This window comes from Pleurodeles waltl, chromosome 12 (genome assembly GCF_031143425.1).
Source record: "Pleurodeles waltl isolate 20211129_DDA chromosome 12, aPleWal1.hap1.20221129, whole genome shotgun sequence".
NCBI lineage: Eukaryota > Metazoa > Chordata > Amphibia > Caudata > Salamandridae > Pleurodeles > Pleurodeles waltl.
In genome coordinates, this window is record NC_090451.1 from 233687178 (window position 1) to 233706873 (window position 19696).

The following is a 19696-nucleotide window of genomic DNA, read 5'->3' on the forward strand; positions in this document are numbered from 1 at the left end:
GGTTCCCCTTAGAGGCTGATAGTGGCAATAACAGATAATACTAATGCTCTGTTTGTGGTAGTGTGGTCGAGCAGTTAGGCTTAGCAGAGGGTAATGTTAAGGATGTGTTGTACACAAACGGGCAATAAATGGGAACACACGCTCAAGGATGTAAATCCAGGCCTATAGGTTTTTATATGGAAAAATATTATTTTCTTAATTTATTTTAGAACCACAAGATTCAGATATCAAGTAAGTACATAAATTGTAAGGTACTTGGCATAGGTAAATGTAGAACTTTGAATCAAAACAGTCATGTACACAGTTTAGCATAAAATGGCAATAAGCTATTTTAAAAGTGGACACTGCAAAGTTTAACAGTTCCTGGGGGAGGTAAGTAAAGGTTAGTTTGTTAGGTAAGTAAAGCACTTACAAGTTCAGTCTCCGGGGCATAGGCAGCTCACCATTGGGGGGTGTAAGTTAACCCCAAACAGCCAGCAACACAGGGCCGGTCAGGTGCAGAGGTCAAAGAGGGGCCAAAATAACATAGGGACCTATAGAGACTAGAGGTTCTCCGGTTCCAGTCTGCTAGCAGGTAAGTACCTGCATCCTCTGGGAGCAGACCAGAGGGTTTTTGTAGAGCACTAGGGTGGTCCCAAACAGGCACCCAAAATACACCCTCAGCTGCACAGGGGCAGCCGGGTGAAGTGTCCGGTTTTGTATTGGATTCAATGGAGGAACCCGGGGGTCACTCTAGCGATGCAGGTAGGAGGGGGAGGGGGGGGCTTCTCGGGCCAGCCACCGATTGGGCAAAGATGAGCCACCTGCTGGTCACTCCTGCACCGGTAGTTGGTTCCTCTCGGGCCTGGGGGCTGCGGGTGCAGTGCTTCTTCCAGGCGTCTGGTTCTTTGTTACCGGGCAGTTGCTGTCAGGGGGTCCTCTGGATTCTCTCTGCAGGCGTCGCCGTGGGGGTGTAGGGAGGTCGTCTCAGGGTGGACACGTCATGGGAGTCACCTGGGGGTCCTAACTGCAGTGTTAGTTTCTCTGGACACGGGCTGGGGGTGTTAGGTGCAGTGTGTTGGGGACTCACGCTTCAGGAGTGATGTGGGAGTCCCTTTAAAGATGGTTTCTTCTTGGTTGTTGTGGACAAAGCCGCTGTCCACTAGAGTTTCTTGGTCCTTTGGGTTTGCAGGGCAGTCCTCTGAGTCGGCAGAGGTCGCTGGACCCGCTCGATGCGCGCTATTGAAGGTTCTTTGAATCTGGAGACAGGCCAGTAGGGCTCGGGCCAGAGCAGCTGTGGTCTCCTCCTTCTCTGCTGGGTTTTCAGGTCAGCAGTCCTTCTTCTTGTTAGGTCGTCAGGAATCTGATTTTCTGTTGTCCTGAGGGTGGCTACACCCTCCTTGTGCCTCCTCCTTTTGGAGAGGGGGGCACATCCCTAATCCTATTGGGCTAAATCCTCCATGCCAAGTTGGAGGATTTTCTAAGGAAGGGGTCACCTCAGCTCTGGACACCTTAGGGGCTGTCATGGCTGGAGGGTGACTCCTCCTTATTTTTCTCATCATCTCCTCCGGACTTGACCCCAAAAGTGGGGGCTGTGTCCGGGGGGCGGGCATCTCCACTAGCTGGAGTGCCCTGGGGCTTTGTAACACCAGGCTTGGGCCTTTGAGGCTCACCGCCAGGTGTTACAGTTCCTGCAGGGGGAGGTGTGAGGCACCTCCACCCAGGACAGGCTTTGTTCCTGGTCACAGAGTGCACAAAGGCACTCACCCCATGTGGCCAGAAACTAGTCTGGAAGTGGCAGGCTGGCAGAGACCGGTCAGCCTAGCACTTGCAGTTGGGTGGGCATGCAGGGGCGTCTCTAAAATGCCCTCTGAGTGCATTTCTCAACAAATCTCACACTGTCATCAGTGCTCAAACTTCCCAGTATTCAGTGTAGCCATTATGGAACTGTGGAGTTTGTGTCTGACAAACTCCCAGACCATGTACTCTTTATGGCAACCCTGCACTTACAATGTCTAAGAATGGGCTTAGACACAGTTTGGGCATAGCACTCTTGCAGCTATGCCCTCACATGTGGTATAGTGCACCCTGCCTTAGGGCTGTAAGGCCTGCTAGAGGAGTGACATACCTATGCCACAGGCAGTGGGTTGTGGGCATGGCACTCTGAGGGGAGTGCCATGTCGACGTAGTCATTTTCTCCCCACCAGCACACCCAGGGGTACCATTTACAAGGGACTTAATTGTGTGCCAGGGCTGTGCCAATTGTGGAGACAAAGGTACAGTTTTAGGGAAAGAACACTGGTGCTGGGGCCTGGTTAGCAGGGCCCCAGCACATTTTCAATCAAAGCTAGCATCAACAAAAGGCAAAAAGTTATGGGGTAGCCATGCCAACAGTGGCATTTTCCTACAAAAGATCATAGTGAAAAAATAAAAACATTAACTGTAGGAAGCTGGCCTGGTGTCTGGTGGGTACCAATGGTACTTACACCTTATACAGGTCATGTATCCCCTCTTAGTGAAGTGTAGGCAGGTCTAGAAGCCAGGCTCTCTAGAGGTAGCTGTGACATGCAAAGCTCATGCAATACCACTGTAGTCACACAGCACTTATACACATGAAAGAAAACACTCCGTTGTACAAAAATAAAGGTACTTTGGAACAAATCACCACAAATTACTAGACAGGTAACCCAGCCTTAGAAGGTAAGTAATACACTAAATATATACACTAGCAATCATAAATAGCCATAGAAAAGGTTAGAAAACAGTGCGAAAAGTAAAAACCAATAGTGACCCTAGGAGGAACACAAACCATATACTAAAAAAATTGAATGTGAACAAGGTACCCCCACCTAGGTAAGTAAAATGTGTAGAAACACTGGATTTTCCCCAAACCATCCAAAAGAAGAAAAAGAAGACACCCAGAGAAGGCTGCAAGAAAACCAGCGGTGGATTCCTGAAGAGAGACTTGTGGAGAGAGGGAACCAAGTCCAAGAGTCACAGTGGAGTCCAGGAGTAGGAGGTACCACCCACCCAGCTGTGGATACAGGAGTTGGTTGATGGTTCTGAAGAACAGGTCAGCACTGCAGCCCAGCAGCCGGAGACGAGTTCCAGATGGATGCAGAAGGTGTCCCATGCTGGAAGGAAGATTGCAGATGGGTGTCTGTGCAGGATTTCCGCCAGCAAGCCTTGGCAAAGGCAAATTAGCGGGTAATGGAAAAGAGGTGTTGCCGGGGACCAGCAAGGCCCGGGACGACACAACCCAGGAGGGGAAGTCACAGGTGACCCTCCGTGTCGCAGAGAGCCTACAGGAGCAACCACAGGAGTCCCATTGGAGGGGACACAGAAGGAGCCCATGCAGCACTACAAAAGTGGATCGCATGCCGCAGGAGAACCACACAGGAGGCTATGCTTTGCAGGATGGAGTGCTGGGGGCTGGAGATACACGTCGCCTGAAGATCCCTTGGAGGAGTTGCAAACAAGCCTTGGCAGCTGCAAGAGATACAGTGCACAGGGGTACTGTTCTGCGTGGGAAGGCAAAGGCTTACCGCCACCAAAGTTGGACAGCTGGCAGAGAGGACCAAGATGACTACTCTGGACCACCAACCGTAATGCAGGATCCACGCAGCTCAGCAGGAGAGGCGATCCACACAGCCGGTCGCTTGTTGTAGGTGTCTGCGGTTGTAGGGAAGTGACTCCTTCACTCCAAGGGAGATCCTTTCTTCTTCTTGTGCAGGCTGAAGAGTTGCAGTCTTCTGTGGATGCACGGCGAGGAAACTGTTGCAAAGCTGGCAGGAACTTTGGACTCATTGTTACAGAAGAGCCTCTTCGTGAATCTGCAGCTTGTAGGTTCCTGGAGAGCCCAGTTGTGGTTCTGGAGGTCAGAAGTCAAAGCAGAGGTTGCAGAGGAGTCCTGCCTGAATCTTGCAAGCTGAATCTGAAGACCCACCCCAGATTCTGTCACTTGAATGCTTGTCTATACGCAGCATATATTGCATTGTGATTCCATTTATGTAGTGGTTTTACATGCTGCTGCTTTGGAACCCAAGTTTAGGCTTTAATATGTTAGTTATTGGTTGTTGTTGGTTATTGGGATTAGTCTTGTGCTCTCAAAGGAGCAATTTCATTAATTTGCTGTAGTTTCTTTGTGGTAGATTACATGAATAGGGGTGAGGTGTGATTATTAGCGGGTGCTAAGTGAGTTTTTACAAATGATTGGTGGACTTAACATAGGCAAGGGAGCAGGAGATGACGTGACTTATGAAATGAGGTGTAAGCATTTTGGAGAAATAGAATAATAGAAACTTGCATGCAATTTAGAGTAGGCTGTACACAACGAGGATGGATGGAGAGTAAGAAGAGTGTCATCGGAAAAAAAAAATGAGAGCGTGGGGCTTGGCTTTGCTGGGAATGGAGTGAGATGGTCATCTCCGCAGCTCTGCTCCACAGTGGCCCCAATGTGAGTACAAGCACACCCCACTGCAAGAAACATCACTTGGAGGGAGCACCCAAGATGACTGTGTAGTCTTGGGATGATTGGCAGCCTCTGCAAGGCAATGACCCTGTAGCTGACACAGTGCCTGGGCCTGATGGAGACGAGAAAACCCGCCCGCCATCTTGGCTTGCCTGGGTGAAAGGTTCTTCTGGGGTCTGCAGCTTCCCTTACTATGCTGAAGCTGCCCCCGGAGTGAATCTTCCTGGCCGAGGGGGGGAGGGGATGTTTGGCGGCTCCAGGGCTTGGCATGGACTTCTTCTGGCAGGGCCTGCCATATGCCCCCTTGGCGCTGGGAGCAGTGTTTGCCAGGAGCCTGCCGAGCGTGGCCTTAGAATTGGCTCCAGACTTAGTGAGGGTCCCACTGATAGGGACTGTAGTAAAGTGCCACTGTTAACATGGTTAATCCCCCAACCCCACACACACACACCTTTTGCCTAGTGTTGATGCCAATTTTGATTGAAAGTGTGCTGGGACCCTGCTAACCAGGCCCCAGCACCAGTGTTCTTTCCCTAAAACTGTACCTTTGTTTCTACAATTGGCACAGCCCTGGCACTCGGTTAAGTCCCTTATAAAAGGTACCCATGGTACCAAGGGCCCTGTGGCCAGGGAAGGTCCCTAAGGGCTGCAGCATGTATTATGCCACCCTGGGGGACCCCTCACTCATCCCATGAACACTGCCTTGCAGCTTGTGTGTGCTGGTGGGGGGGTGCAGGGTGGGGGGGGGGGGGGGCAGAGTCGACATGACACCCCTCTCAGGGTGCCGTGCCCACAAACCACTGCCTGTGAAATAGGTAAGTCAACCCTCTAGCAGGCTTTACAGCCCTTATGCATGATACACTATACCACAGGTTGAGGGCCTAGCTGCAAGAGCAATATGCCCCAACAGTGTCTAAGTCCATTCTTAGACATTGTAAGTGCAGTGTAGCCATATTGAGTATATGGTCTGGGAGTTTGTCATTACGAATTCCACAGCACCATAACGGCTTCACTGAATACTGGGAAGTTTGGTATCAAACTTCTCAGGACAATAAACCTACACTGGTATTGAAAAATGCACACAGAGGGCATCTTAGAGATGCCCCCGTGTATGTCAGCCCAACTGCTAGTGTAGGACTGACCAGTCTGTTCCAACCTGCCACTCTCAGACGAGTTTCTGACCACATGGGGTGAGTGCCTTTGTGCGCTCGGTGGTCAGAAACAAAGCCTATCCTGGGTGGAGGTGCTTCACACCTCCCCCTGCAGGAACTGTAACACCTGGCGGTAAGCCTGAAAGGCTCAAGCCTCGGATTACAGTGCCCCAGGGCACTCCAGCTAGTGGAGATGCCCGCCACCCGGACAAAGCCCCACTTTTAGCGGCAAGTCCGGCGGGAAAAATTAGGGAAAACAGGGAGGAGTGACCAGGACCACCCCTAAGGTGTCCAGAGCTGAGGTGACCCCTTCCCTGCAGAATCCTCCATCTTGGTATGGAGGACAGGGACCAATAGGGATAGGAATGTGCCCCCCTCCCCAAAGGGAGTGGGCACAAGGAGGGTGTAACCACCCTCAGGGACAGTAGCAATTGGCTGCTGCCCTCTGACCCCTAACGCGCCCCTAAATCTAGGATTTAAAGGCCTCCCTGAAACCAGCTCACCAGATTCCTGGTGACCTACAAAGAGAAGAAGGACTGCTAAGCTGAAAACCCCAGCAGAGAAGAAGGAAGACAACTGCTTTGGCCCAGACCTATCGGCCTGTCTCCTGCTTCAAAGAACATGCAAGAAGAACAGCAACGCATCCAGCAAGCCCAGCGACCTCTGACAACTCCAGAGGACTGCCCTGCACCCCAAAGGACCAAGAACTCCAGAGGACAGCAGCTCTGTCCAAAAGAAACTTTCACCCAAGGACTCCCACCTCACCCCAGACGTGTGAGTCCTGACCCCTGTGTACCCGATGCCCACGGCCCGTTCCAGGTGGTTCACCCAGCAAGAAAGGGCCCCCAGGCAATTGGGAACAACAGCCCACCCTGGGTTGACCCCTCCAAGCTTTCACGACAACACCTGCAAAGTGAATCCTGAGGACCCCCCTGACCGCGAGCTCCGGATGAAGATATTGGATGCCTAAAGGGCACACTGCACCCATAGCCCCCAGGCCTTAGAGAACCTGACCCCCAGTGTAGCATCAACCAGCAGGCGGCCCCATTCTGTGTCCAGCCGGTGGTTTGCCCTAGAAGGCCCCCTGGACCTCATCTGCAGCCTCAAAGTGATCCCCCGGTCCCCTCGTAGGGTTGCACTGGAAACCCGACGCCCTGTTTGCACCCTCCACACGGCCGCCCTGGTGCCGATGATGGTGTATGTTTTTGGTGCCTACTTGGGGCCCCTCCAGTCCTCTCTTGAACCCCCCTGGTCTGTCCTCTGAGACGCGGGTACTTACCTGCTGGCTGACCGGATTCCAAGTGTTCCCCTGTCTCCATAGGAGCCCACGTTAATTTGGTACCTCTTTGACCTCTGCACCCATACGGCCCTGTGTTGCTGGTGGTGGGTGTTTGGGGTTCACTTGAACCCCCAATAACAGACTACCCAAAACCCGGAATAGGAACTGTAAGTCAAATACTTACATGTAAAACTGTATAATCTTTTCTTCCCCCAGGAACTGTTGAAAATTGCACTATATACACTTTTAAAATAGCTTTTTGCCATTTTAAAGAAAACTGTATGCATTGTTAATTCCATTCAAAGTTCTGATTATATCTATGCAAAGTACCTTGAATCTTGTGGTTCTATAAATAAATTAACAAAAACATATTTGTCTATATAAAATCCTATTGGTCTTGAGTTTAGTAATTGAGTGTGTGTTCTTCTATTTCTTGTGTGTGTACAACAAATGCTTAACACTACCCTCTGATAAGCCTAACTGCTCGACCATACTACCACAAATAGAGCATTAGTATTATCTTTTATTGCCTCTGAGGAACCCTTGTATTCGGTGCACACTATATCTCACTTTGATATAGTATATACAGAGCCAGCTTCCTACAGAGACGTACCCGAGAACTGGGATCTCCCCACCCCCTACAGCTGAGAGAGAGGATCTCCTGGCCCATTCCTGCGCAACGTGTCTGGTTTGTTGGCTGGGCTGCCCCCGGGGGACTTCCGATGGTCACACCCTGGGCCATTGGGGGCACATTGTCCATGGGGATTGCAGCCTGTTTCTCACTCCTGGCCCTGTAAATCTCCCCAGTGGCAGCTAGGACAACACCCTGGACTCCTGTAGAGCTGTCCATTCCTGGGACCATGGGCAGGTTTCACCCCTATCTGGTAGGCTGCTCCGATCTCAGTGACTGCCATCACCCTAGCCTGGCCTGGGCAACCTTGGCTTGTCTCTAGGATGTAACTGTGGTGGCGATCTGCCATTCCCATGTCTGCCTCCCATTGAAACCATACTGGCAAGCATTGGATGCCTGCTGCCTCTCCGGCTCAGTAACTAGCCAAGCTATACTAGCCAGGATTTCCTCCAAACCCTGCATGTCCTCCTCGACAGCCAAGTACAAGGAACACACTGTGACCAGGGGGAGGACCGCCAGCTCTGACCCCGTGCTGACAGAGGTGTCCCTAGGGTTCTGCCCCAGCCTCAGTCTCCCTGAAGAGGTACACCCAGGGTCTGCATTGGTATTCCTGCTAACTCACGGAGCTGGGTTCGGGTGGGCTAGACTTACTGTCTCCTCGCATCCCTTCAGCTCCCCCCCCATCCCGTGCTACGTCTCTCAGCTCTATGCCATTCATGATGGGCGGGGGTGTAGAGTCAGGGTATTTGGGGAGTCACACTCCCTTAATAAATGTATTTTCTGATCAATTGTTGGGTACAGGTGCTTTCAGTCAGGTGTAGGGTGGTCTCTGTTGGATTTCACCAGAGATCTTTGCATACTCACAGGCAAAAATGCACATACCCTCTCTCCCTCTGTTTTGAAGGTACTCAAAAATGCTGGATATTTTACAAAATATTTGCTTTCTCTCACTTAGTACCATACCAATCCACATTCATCTCCCTCTCCACTGTCCCTTAGGCACCTCTCATGCACCCTGCTTTTCCTATAACATTATATGCCAGCGTGATTGTTGGAAAAATTTGAAGCCCAAACACCCCCCGCCCAACAAGATTTTACTGACAAGCTATGTCCCTGGTGGTGGAAACGACTGACGCTCTTCAAGTACTGCCCAGGGCAAGCCACCTTCACTATCTCCAACCTCAGAGGTGACCTACCCGCTCAAGGCACTGCCATGGTGAAAGGAAAGCAGCACAAGAGAAGCTCTGTTACCGGCTTGTGGGGGCAAACAACACTAAACACACTGGTGAAACTCGAGTACCCTAGGAGCAGTGCCGATGAGATGTCCGCCTCCACTCCCATCACCAAGGATTACTTGGGCAGCTTCCTTCAGGACATTTGCCTTGAGATAAGCTGCTTGAAATCGGAATTTAAAACATATCACCAGAAGCTTGCTGGGTAAATCACAGATCTGGGCGATAGGGTAGACACCATGGAACGCTCCCTAGATGCCAAATCGGAAGAACAATAATCGATCTGGGAGCATCGCAGCATATTGGAGGACCAGCAGATCGAGTTGCAAGTAAAGCAGGAAGACCTGGAAAACAGGAGTTGCTGCAACAACATAAGAATTAAAGGAGTTCAAAGAGGAGCAGAGGGAGGCGACATACTGGGCTTCACTGAAACCGGCTCCACACAATCAAGGGCCAGCCCCAGGCACCCCCAATCCAACTAGATGGTCGCACATGACACTCTCTTTGAATCCACGTAGGGATGGCACTTCTGACATTTTCACCCAAGTTAATTTATTTGAAGACAAGGAGGACAGTATGAGCAAAGCCAGGGGAAAAGCAGACTTATTTTTCAGAGGCTCGACTATTCATCTTCCAAGACCTGGCGCCAATAACTTCGAAAAAACCCCCAAAAAACACAGATATTTTAAGCTGAAAACAGATCAGCTAAAAAGCATAACACAAAATACTGATAGGGCCACCCATTCAGCTTAATCTTCATGTGGAACAGAAAAACTCATCTAGTCTGCTCCCTTCAGGAGGCTGCGAAACTCCTAGACTTGAAGTGCCTGAGAGCCCCAGCAACTGTGATTTCGACTCCTTCACAAGTGACTTAACTGGCACCCAGATGGCACACAGTAACTCGGCCTTCTGGGTCAAAGAGGGCCGGACCGAACCCCTCCGACACTGCAAAGGCTGATGCCTTTGCCCACCTTCAAAATATGAACGCCGACCCCCTTTTCCTCCCATGCTGGGACAGGCCGGGTCACAAAGCAACAATCTCATGAGTAGCTTTCCTTCACATTGACGAGGAGAACCTGAGTGGGCCACAGATGAGGGCCGTGCAACAGACAAGGAGCAACTGACTCATTGTGTTGTTTCTATTTTTTGTCCCTATATCTCCTCTCTTCCCCGCTTTCCCATAGAAGCTTTGCTTCCACTCCCCCATCATCCATGTTAGAGGGTTGCACCTCTTGTTGAGTGGAACAGACTTTACACCCATTCCACATACCTAGGGAGTTTTATCTGGCTGAGTTGACCATATGTTTCAGACTATAAATAGAAGACCACTGTTCCTCCTAAACTTAAGGACTCAACTCCACCAACAAGCTCAACTAAGTATGGCGATACCTCACACAGCACAACCCTGACATAATGTTTCTGCTGGAGACCCACCTTCTCCAGAAAGATGGTTTTGCATCCGCAGTGCTCGATATCCCCATCAATTGTGGGCTTCCACCACTAGGAAAACAGTGGGCTCAGCCATACTTCTCAAAGTCTACATAGGAAAGGGACATCTCTGTCTATAAGGATAGGTAGGGACAATTCCTTAAACTCCACCTAATGAGAATGGACACCTGTCTGACGCTCTTAAATGTATATGACCCTAAATCCACCCAGGACGATTTTCTGCGCTTTTCCAAGACCACCTGAAAGACACCAAGGGGAGCATAATAGCCAGAGACGACCTTAAATTGGTATGGGATGCAGCGCATGACAGAAGTCAGAGCTCCTGTCAGGATCTGAGGGCCATGTCGGCCATCCTCAGGAAGTAAATTGTCAAACTAGGATGGTTGGACTCCTGGCGATACCTTCATCCAGGTATTAGAGACTATTCCTTCTGTTCTCATGTCCACAACTCCTGTTCACAAATAGATTACATATTTGTTTCCAAGCCCCTTCTTCGACGCATGGGTACGGTGGCGATGTTGGATATTTCTATTTCTGACAATGCCCACATGGAAATTTACTGGCCATAGGGCCTTGCCCCCCCCCCCCCCCCTTTGGGCTACACGTGATGGCACCTTAAACCTAACATTCTGCGTGATACAGTAGACATATACACAGTGGAAATGGCTATCAGAGACTATTTTTCTATGAACGCCTTGAAAAGTGACGATACAAGGCACACTCATTTCACTTGAGATTGATAGAGTCAGGGAGTCCTGTCAATTCAAAAGCTCCCTCTGTGCTGAAATCAGAGCAGGAATGCCAGGATAGTCAGAAACCATTCAGGGCATTCCACAGAAAACATGCTGTCCTGTGCAACCAACTCTGAATGCACAGGATAAATCAATCTGAATGCTTGCTCCTATATTTAAAACTATATTACTATGACAAAGGGTGCAAGGTAGGTACTCTCTTAGCATGCAAGTCGTACACCCAACAGGCAAAGACACATATAGCTCGGGTATAGGCGAGGGACACACCTGGGCAGTCAAGGGAACCAGAGAAACAGACAGCGTTCCTAGAGTACTATCAAGCCCTTTATAAGAGAAATACTGAAACCCACCAAGACATCCAAGCATATCTTTCAACCTGTGATTGAGCGCCCTTGCACCCTGGACACTGCAATCTCCTGAAGGCCCCATTAGAGCCCACCGAAATTCAGAAAGCCCTTCATGGCCTGCCAACGAGAAAAATGCCAGCTTTGACGACTTCCCAATTACATTCTACGAACTATTTCTGCCTCTTCTCTTACATCACCGCACCCCGCTATTCAATTCCTTTACCCCATTCACAGGTCTAACTCCCACAGTGCGCAAAGTGCTCATTCCCAAACCTGGCAAAGACCCCACCAAATTTGCCTCTTCCACCCTATATACTGTACAAACACCAAGATCTGCAACAAATATTTCACATGACGCTTAGAACCCTTTCTCCCCACCCTTATTGATCCGGATCAGGTGGGCTTCATCCACAACTTCCAGGGATCGGATAGCATTAGCTGCCTGGCCTACCTGATGGAAAAGGCACACTATCACAACATTCCCTCTTTGCTCTTATCTCTGGACATGGAGAAGGCCATTGACTGAGTCAGTTGGGCCTTTCTCACAGCAGTGCTGCACAAGCTTGCACTCCTAAAATGACCTAAAATGATCGATAAAATCATGGCAGCATGCTAAGCACCGTCTACATCTGTCCCTCTCAATGGCCTACTCTCCCCTTCCTTAGAAAAGAACTGGGCACGAGGCAGAGATGTCTATTCTCCCCACTTCTCTTTGCTCTCGTGGTCGAACACTTAGCTATTCCGATATGGTCCAGTCCACAGATCTTGGGGATCCCCTTTGGTTGGGAGAACCCAAAAAATATACCTCTTCTCAGATAACCTTCTCCTCATCCTGACAAACCCCAAGATCTCCCTACCCACTGTAGTCAGTGCACTTGACACTTCAGAGCAGGTCTCGGGTTTCAAAATTAACAAAGAGAAATCACAGGCTCTAAACCTCACCATCCCCATTGACCTACTCCCCAACATTCAGTCACTGCCCCCCTTTCATTGGGCACTTAAGTCTATGCAATATCTGGGCCTCACCACAGTCCCCCAGCTTGACTATGGACAAAAACTAACTGGCTGCCCCTTTACTGCAACATCTTGGAAGGCCTCAGGAGGTGGAAACCCCTCCAGATCTCCTGGTTGGGGTGCATTAACGTGATCAAAATGAATGTATTATACCCAACACACTTATCTATTTCAGTCCCTCCCAACCATGGTCACCTTGTGAGACATCCAAGTTCTCTAAAACAAAATACGCACCATTATATAGGGAGAGGAAAGCCTCGCCTTTCTAATAAACTCCTACACCTTCCTTTATCGAAAGGAGGCCTGGGCTGCACATCGATTGTGCAGTGACCTAATGGTCATTATGGGACTTAGCATGGCTCCCAAAACAGAACTGCCCCAAGAGCACATACGTAGTTACAACAACCAGATCTGTATTCGAAATATGGGACCGTATAGCTATTGGGGGAGATCTCATTACCTTTCCCTCACTCAACACTCCCCTGGTAGGCAACCCGGATTTCTCCTCGACCCCAGGTCATTTGGGGGCTGGTCACAAGGAGACTGTAGGCTTCTAAGTGACCCTTTTCAGGGCTCAACTATCAAAACCTTTGAACAGTGTAAACAGGAATTCACAAACCTATCACCTTCAATTCTACCAGCTGCACCACTGGGCTCTCCACCCTCTAAACACACAACCAGCCACACAAGCCCCTACCTCTCTTGAAAAACTGTTCAGGTGCTTTGATGGCACCAAGGGCCTGATTTGATGCACCTGTGCCACGCTCAATGAATCCAAACCTCACACCTTACATCCTTACCACTCACTCTCGGAGCCCGACCTGGAATGTTCCTACATGGATTAAGAATGGGAAGTCCTTTGAAGAGATGTTCCCAGAATCCACAGACGTATTCACCAGCGGGAATCAGCCCTGAAAGTTTTGATCCAATGGTACCTGACCCCCATCAGGCTCTCCTGCACGTACCCAACCACCCCCTCGATTTCTTGGCACTGCTGCACTGCCAAGAGGACCTTCCTGCACATACAGGTGTCCTGTTCTGTGCTCTAAGCATACTGGAAGGAGATCCTTGGCCACATCAAAAAGGTCTTGGGCTACCCCCTTCCAGCTGAGCCTCTACCCTGGTTTTCAGCATGAAACCTCGTAATTTGGAGGCCATGGCTCATACAGATTGGGCACTGACTTGCCACATGACGCGGTTGCTAAACAGCTCATTGCACTATACTGGAAGTGGACGAACCTCCCCATCAGCATCCTGGCTCCATGCCTCTGGCAGACTTTGACAGTGGAGCACTTCTCATAAACTCTTCCAAACTGAGAAATGTTTCACTTACCTTTTGCAGCCATTGATCAACTTCCTTTTGTGGTTGGAATTCCTATGCTTTCGACCTCTCAGTCCGAGGGCTGTGAATATCTTTGACTGAGACTGCTTTCCTCTTATATCTCCCATCAGTCTAAGGCACCAGGGAGTGTGGACATTCCTTGCCCTAAACAAAGTAGATGCTAACAAACCCCTTCCTCCTCACCCCAACACCTGTACACAGCGACGTTGACATGCTCCCTTCCATCCCCATGTACCTGGATTGTTTCTGGTTAGTGTTTTCTTTTACAGATGCACAGCACCACATTTGGTATTTTCTCTCCTGAAGCCGAGATGGGATGGACACCTCCACTAGGTACAGCATCTCACACAACCTATCATCCAGTGACTATTGCCAAGGTGTTGATGTATTCTTCATTGCTTTGTGATTATTCAGGCACATATCTCGATTCTGTTGTAATTACAAAAAACAATAAAGATATATATTTTTTTAAATTGAGAGGCACCCCCATATGTTGTATGTCTAGGTCAGTTTTTCATTAAGGCCTTTAGGAATATAGTGGTAGCTTCTTGAGATAGCATGCAATCTGAGAATGCAAAACTGTAGCAAGAAGTAACATTATTTGTATGTGAGATAGTTCTATATCAGGTACTTTTGATAGGCAATAGAAACAGGCGTGCAGTCTGTCTGCTGCCAGGCTACCTCTAATCCACTGCTTCCGCAAGGTCAGCTGACCAGTTCATGGGTTGAAAGGGCAACTTAAATGGTGAATGAATATACAGGGAAATATTGAGACCTTTTAGCTATTCCCGAAGGAAGCAGCAGCCTTGTGATAATAGGAATGTAAAAGAAAAAATGGGGTGAGCAGTGCAAACGTTATAAAGGAGATTTTGCAAATACTGGAGAGGATTTGTGCTGATATTCACCATACAGGTTTGTCTTCAAGTGTTGATTAGAAAAGCGAGCTGTGCAGCAAACGTTACTTGTACGGTATTTGGGCCATTGAAGCTATTGCTCTGAATAAAAAAGCTGACTCTGATCTTAGATTCCTCAACACACCAGTGAATGCATTCTAGATTCTTGACTGATTTCTTTTCAGTACATTACTTATAGCCACGATGCAACAGTACTAGTTTAATGTCATAATTTCATTGTTTACTTTAAAAATACTTAACAATAGTACCATAATAGATACTCTCATAAAAACTCATTGTTGCACCAAAACAGATATTGCCATATACCTCTCTACCTTTTGAGTCTTCAAGTTCGGCAAGACAGTGGTCTGATGGATGGCATACTTGATCCAATGACTTTGGTTCTGCCAGCCCCTGTACTTATCCAGTATTGGATCTTTCATAAACTCACATGCTTGAATCATCCCCGTCGAAGTGGGAGTCCCACGGTACATAAAATAGCAATAAATAATAAATATATATTTTTTGCCATAGGCTATAATGGAGCCAGCACTTGCTCACATAGCCTATCCATGTCCTTTTGTGAAAGGACCCAAACCTGCCTGCTGTCCAATCAGGCACCAGCACCCTCTAGAACCTTCTCCAGAGAAGCTCCCTTCCTCAGATTTTCTACCGCACGTCGTGTGAAGGGAGTCTCCCTGAGCTCTGCTAAATTTTTTTCTTCTACTTCAGATTTTTTTTCTCTCAAAAGAGTTGAAAATATGTCAGATTCTTCTAGGAAAGGCCTTTTCCGCCCTTGCAAGACCTGTGGGAAGAAAAGGCTCCATGTGGTTGACCCACATAAAGACTGTTTGTATTGTCTCTACCCACAACATCAGGTTAAGGACTGCAAAATATGTCGCACCTTCTCCACAAAGACCCTCAGAGACCGTGAGGGCATGCTCCTGACATGGTTACAGGCCAAATCCTGTACTTCAGGTGAGGAGAGTGGGTCGGAGAGGCCACACAAAAGGTCCAGATCTGAGGACCTAGGCCACATAGAAAAATCCAGGAAGAGGCAGAAATCACATCATGGGAAGGGCTTACAGACTTCAGTCTCCTCTGAGCCTTCCTCTCCTCTTCAAAAGAAGGAGTCCTACCATCTATCTCCTTCCTCAGAGCCTTCCACTTCTGGAAAAATGACTCTAAAAATTAGATCGACAACGACAACACCGTCGACGACCGTGACGACGACGACGGTACCTACAACTACCGTCTCCACTACATCGTCGACGAGACCGTCGTCAGCGTCGACGACCTTAACATCGACGGTAAGGGATCCGATTCCCTCTCTCAAGACTCCATCGGCACTGTCGACGACTGCCCCGTCGACTATAACGTCAGCGACGCCATTGTCATCAGCGCTTTCACCATCAACGGGGACACAGTCAAAGAAGCTACCGTCAACGACACTACCGTCGACGACACTACCGTCGGCGAGACCATCGTCGGCGACACCACCGTCGACGAGACCACCGTCGACGGAAAAATCTGTACCATCCACGGCTGCATCAACTTTCACGCCATCGACAGCAGTGGTGCCTAGTAGACAGCTTGAGGCCACTCCTACCTCTTCCAGGTCTCCGAGCCATGGTCAGGATCAGATCTCTACCTGCACAGGACATTTATCCAACCGACATATCTCCAAACAAGGTGTCGGCTTTACTACCCAGTCATCTTCTTGACTGGGAGGAATCGGACGAAGGTCCTTTCGGAGATGCACATAGCCCCTCGCAGCTCCATGTCAAATACCAAGATGAGGATGAAGAGGATGAGTATGAACAGTATCAACCATACTACTCTCATCAGGAGCAATACTACGAAACACGAGAGCCTCAACACAGAGATACCGTACAAATGCCTTCCTCCTTAATCCAGGATTTACAATCCATGCTTCAGGATTATAGGAGAAGGTTCCCAGCGGAAGATCAACCACCAGCGCCGGTCTCTCCGGTGACGCCAGTTAATGCTCCTCCTCCTCCAGCTACTCCAAGATTAACATCACACTCGGTGCTAGCTGCACCCCCCAGAGATGAAGGTTCCACTTCAGGGGAAGAAGAACAAGAAGAAGGAGAAATTTCCACTCCACAACATCCTACCGAGGAATGGGATGATTACTTGGCCCCCACTCCTTCTCCACCACCTCCTCGCCCCTCTGATTCTCCGCCCGAGGACATAGGTGGTTTCCATAATCTTATGGACAGAGCCGCAGTACGTTTCCACCTCCCAACATCTGTCTCCCAATCGGAATGTTTCCTACATGATTTCAAGGAGCAATCACGGAAGTCGGTACGGTCCATTCTGATTATTGATTACATATGGAGCGAGGGCACAAAGATTATGCGAAATCCGGCTACGGTTCCTCCAGTTCCACAAAAACTGGATAAAAAATACAAGGCAACTCAAGATTCTCCGGCATGCCTTACTGACCATCCAAAGCCTGACTCAGTCATCTCACAGGCTGCTCAAAGACGCTCCAAAAATCCATCAACGCCTATCTCTACTCCTCCAGACAAGGAAGGTCGCAGACTGGACAATATAGGCAAGAGATTCTCCTCCATGTCTGCAATCACTGTCAGGGCAGCAAATTCGTTAGCGATTTTAGGCCGATATGACTGCCAAATGTAGTCCGACATGCAACCTTTCCTGGACCTCATCCCGGAATATAAACAAGCAGAGGCACGAAAGATCCTACAGGAAGGTGAGCGTACGTCGGAAGAAATTATCGACTGCGCTCTTGACATAGCCTCTACTGGTTTCCGCCAACTAGCAGGTGCCGCTGTCGTACGACGACAAGGTTGGCTCGAGGCCACATCTTTTAGACCAGAAGTGCAGTCCCGAGTCCTAGACATGCCTTACGATGGGGAATCAGTCAGTCAGTCAGTCAGTCAGTCAGTCAAATAACTTTATTCGGCAATTGCCATAAAAGTGCAGACCAAAACACATTTACCGATCTATAAATAATATAAAACAAAATAAAACTTAAAAACCATTACTAAAAACACCGCATGAGCATCCAATCTGAAACCCCTTGGCATAGACAAATAAATATACTAGACATGATTAAAATCACAAAATCAGAAAAGTACAAATATTAGCTTAAAATGATAAACTATACGTACATTTAAATTAAAAAAAAAAAATAGAGTGGGCCTTTTCCTAATACTTAAAGAAGCTGTAACAAAGTCTAATACATGGTGACAAATTTGGATATCTGGCAATCTCTGAAGATATAATAGAGCTTCCTTATAGTGAATGGGTCTAAGAAGACGAAAAGTGGGTAAAATAAAAGCCCCTCTAGGAGCAGCATATAAAGGGCAAAAAAGAAAAAAGTGCAAGGTACTCTGAGTTGATTTGGAGTCACAGGGACAAAGTGGTAAGTCCTTTTTCCAAAAACATGGTTCGGGGAAAGCTACCTTAAAATGAATTTGATTAAGTCTAAAAAGTGTTAAAAGAGAAATTATTCTAAAACTTGAAAACCAAGTCAAATAGGGTTCAAGGCATGGAACAGTCACAATCAGAGAGTAGGAATCAAAAGATTTCAATTTCAGGGAACTATAAAATCTCAGCTCTGATATATGCTCGGAGTAAGTAGACTTCAAGACAGACCTAGAGTTTGTAGTTAACAAATGGGGTTCATCAAACATGTATCTAAGCCCTAGGTTCTCAAAAGAGTTTCGCAGAAACATAAGCCAGGGAATCCTATTTGAATTTTCCAATTGTAGACAATCAGAAATACAGTCTTGGACCAATCTTGCCATAGGGTTTGACCAACATCTAATCCAGAGCAGTAGGGGAGCCATAAAGACCCTATCCTCCAAAAAGCGCTGACCAAGTTCTTCATGGCAGATTATGTTTGCGATGCATTTTGGGACCAACAGTAATCTGCGCAGGAATTTATTTTCAACACTCTGGAGAGACGGTATTTTATTATAGCCCCAGACGCCTGCCCCATAAAGGACTGATGCAGTGCACTTAGAATTGTTAAGAGTTTTAATCTGTGCAGGGGGTCTATGACCTAGTTTATTTGAAAAGCGAAAGATCGCTTCATTATTCCTTATCAACTGTTGGAGCTTAAAATGAATGTGCGTCTTCCAGGACAAAGAAGAACTCATGTACATGCCTAGATAACAAAATTCTTTGACCTTATTAAGAGTATGCCCTCCCATAGTAAATTGTTTAGACTTTGTGTTACGTGGGCCACAAGTCATAACGAAAGTCTTGGGGTAATTTACTTTCAGATCAAGGTTCAACATAAAATTATAAAATGCGTCCAGTAGTCCCTGTAAACCATTTGCAGTACGAGCGATTAAAACTGCATCATCAGCATATAATAAAACTGGAAGTAGTCTCTGGCCCATCTTCGGTACGTCCTTTGCATGTTTTACCAGTGAATCATAGAGCCCATTTATGTATATCGGAAAAAGAAAAGGGGCTAAGATACATCCCTGCCTTACACCCCTAGTTGACGGGATGGGGGAGGTTCTCTGCCCATGTGAGCCGGCCTGAACAGAAATCGTTAAGTCTGTGTGTAGGCGTTTAATAAGCTCCAATAGAGCCGGATCACAGCCTAAGACTTCCAAAATTTGCCATAACTTTGACCTATTAACCATATCAAAGGCACTGGTTAGATCAATGAAAGCCATATGAATAGACTCTTTTTTGACTATCACATATTTACTGAGTATCAGCTGCAAGTTTAAGACCTGCTCAACTGTGCCTACACCGGGTCTAATATAGGAGATCAAATCTGGGCCTCGGTCACCCAATCTTCTAAACGGGACAAGATCACGCTACCTAAAATCTTTGCTGTCGAATCGATAAGAGAAATTGGTCTGTAACAAGAAGGATCTTGTCTGTTTCCTTTTTTGAAGATGGGGACAATAATAGCCGATTTCCATGAGAGGGGCATGTTACTGTTTACCACACTATTCAACACATTTGTAACTAACGGACCCCAAAGATCAATTTCTGATTTAAAAAGATCAGCGGGAACCCCATCGGGGCCAAGAGCCTTTCCCTGCCTTGATCTGTCAATAGCACTTTTGACCTCGTGGAGATCAAAAATAATATTTGGGGCCTTAGTATTAGAGTCTAAAATAAAATGTGCAGAAGGATTA

The 19696-nt window shown here is 48.0% G+C and overlaps 1 protein-coding gene across 5 annotated transcripts in view; it reads left to right on the forward strand.

The window, feature by feature from the left end:
• The window catches only part of PMFBP1 (polyamine modulated factor 1 binding protein 1), an 881291-nt gene that overhangs the window by 759026 nt on the left and 102569 nt on the right, over positions 1-19696 (forward strand). The gene's annotated exons all lie outside the window — the stretch shown is intronic.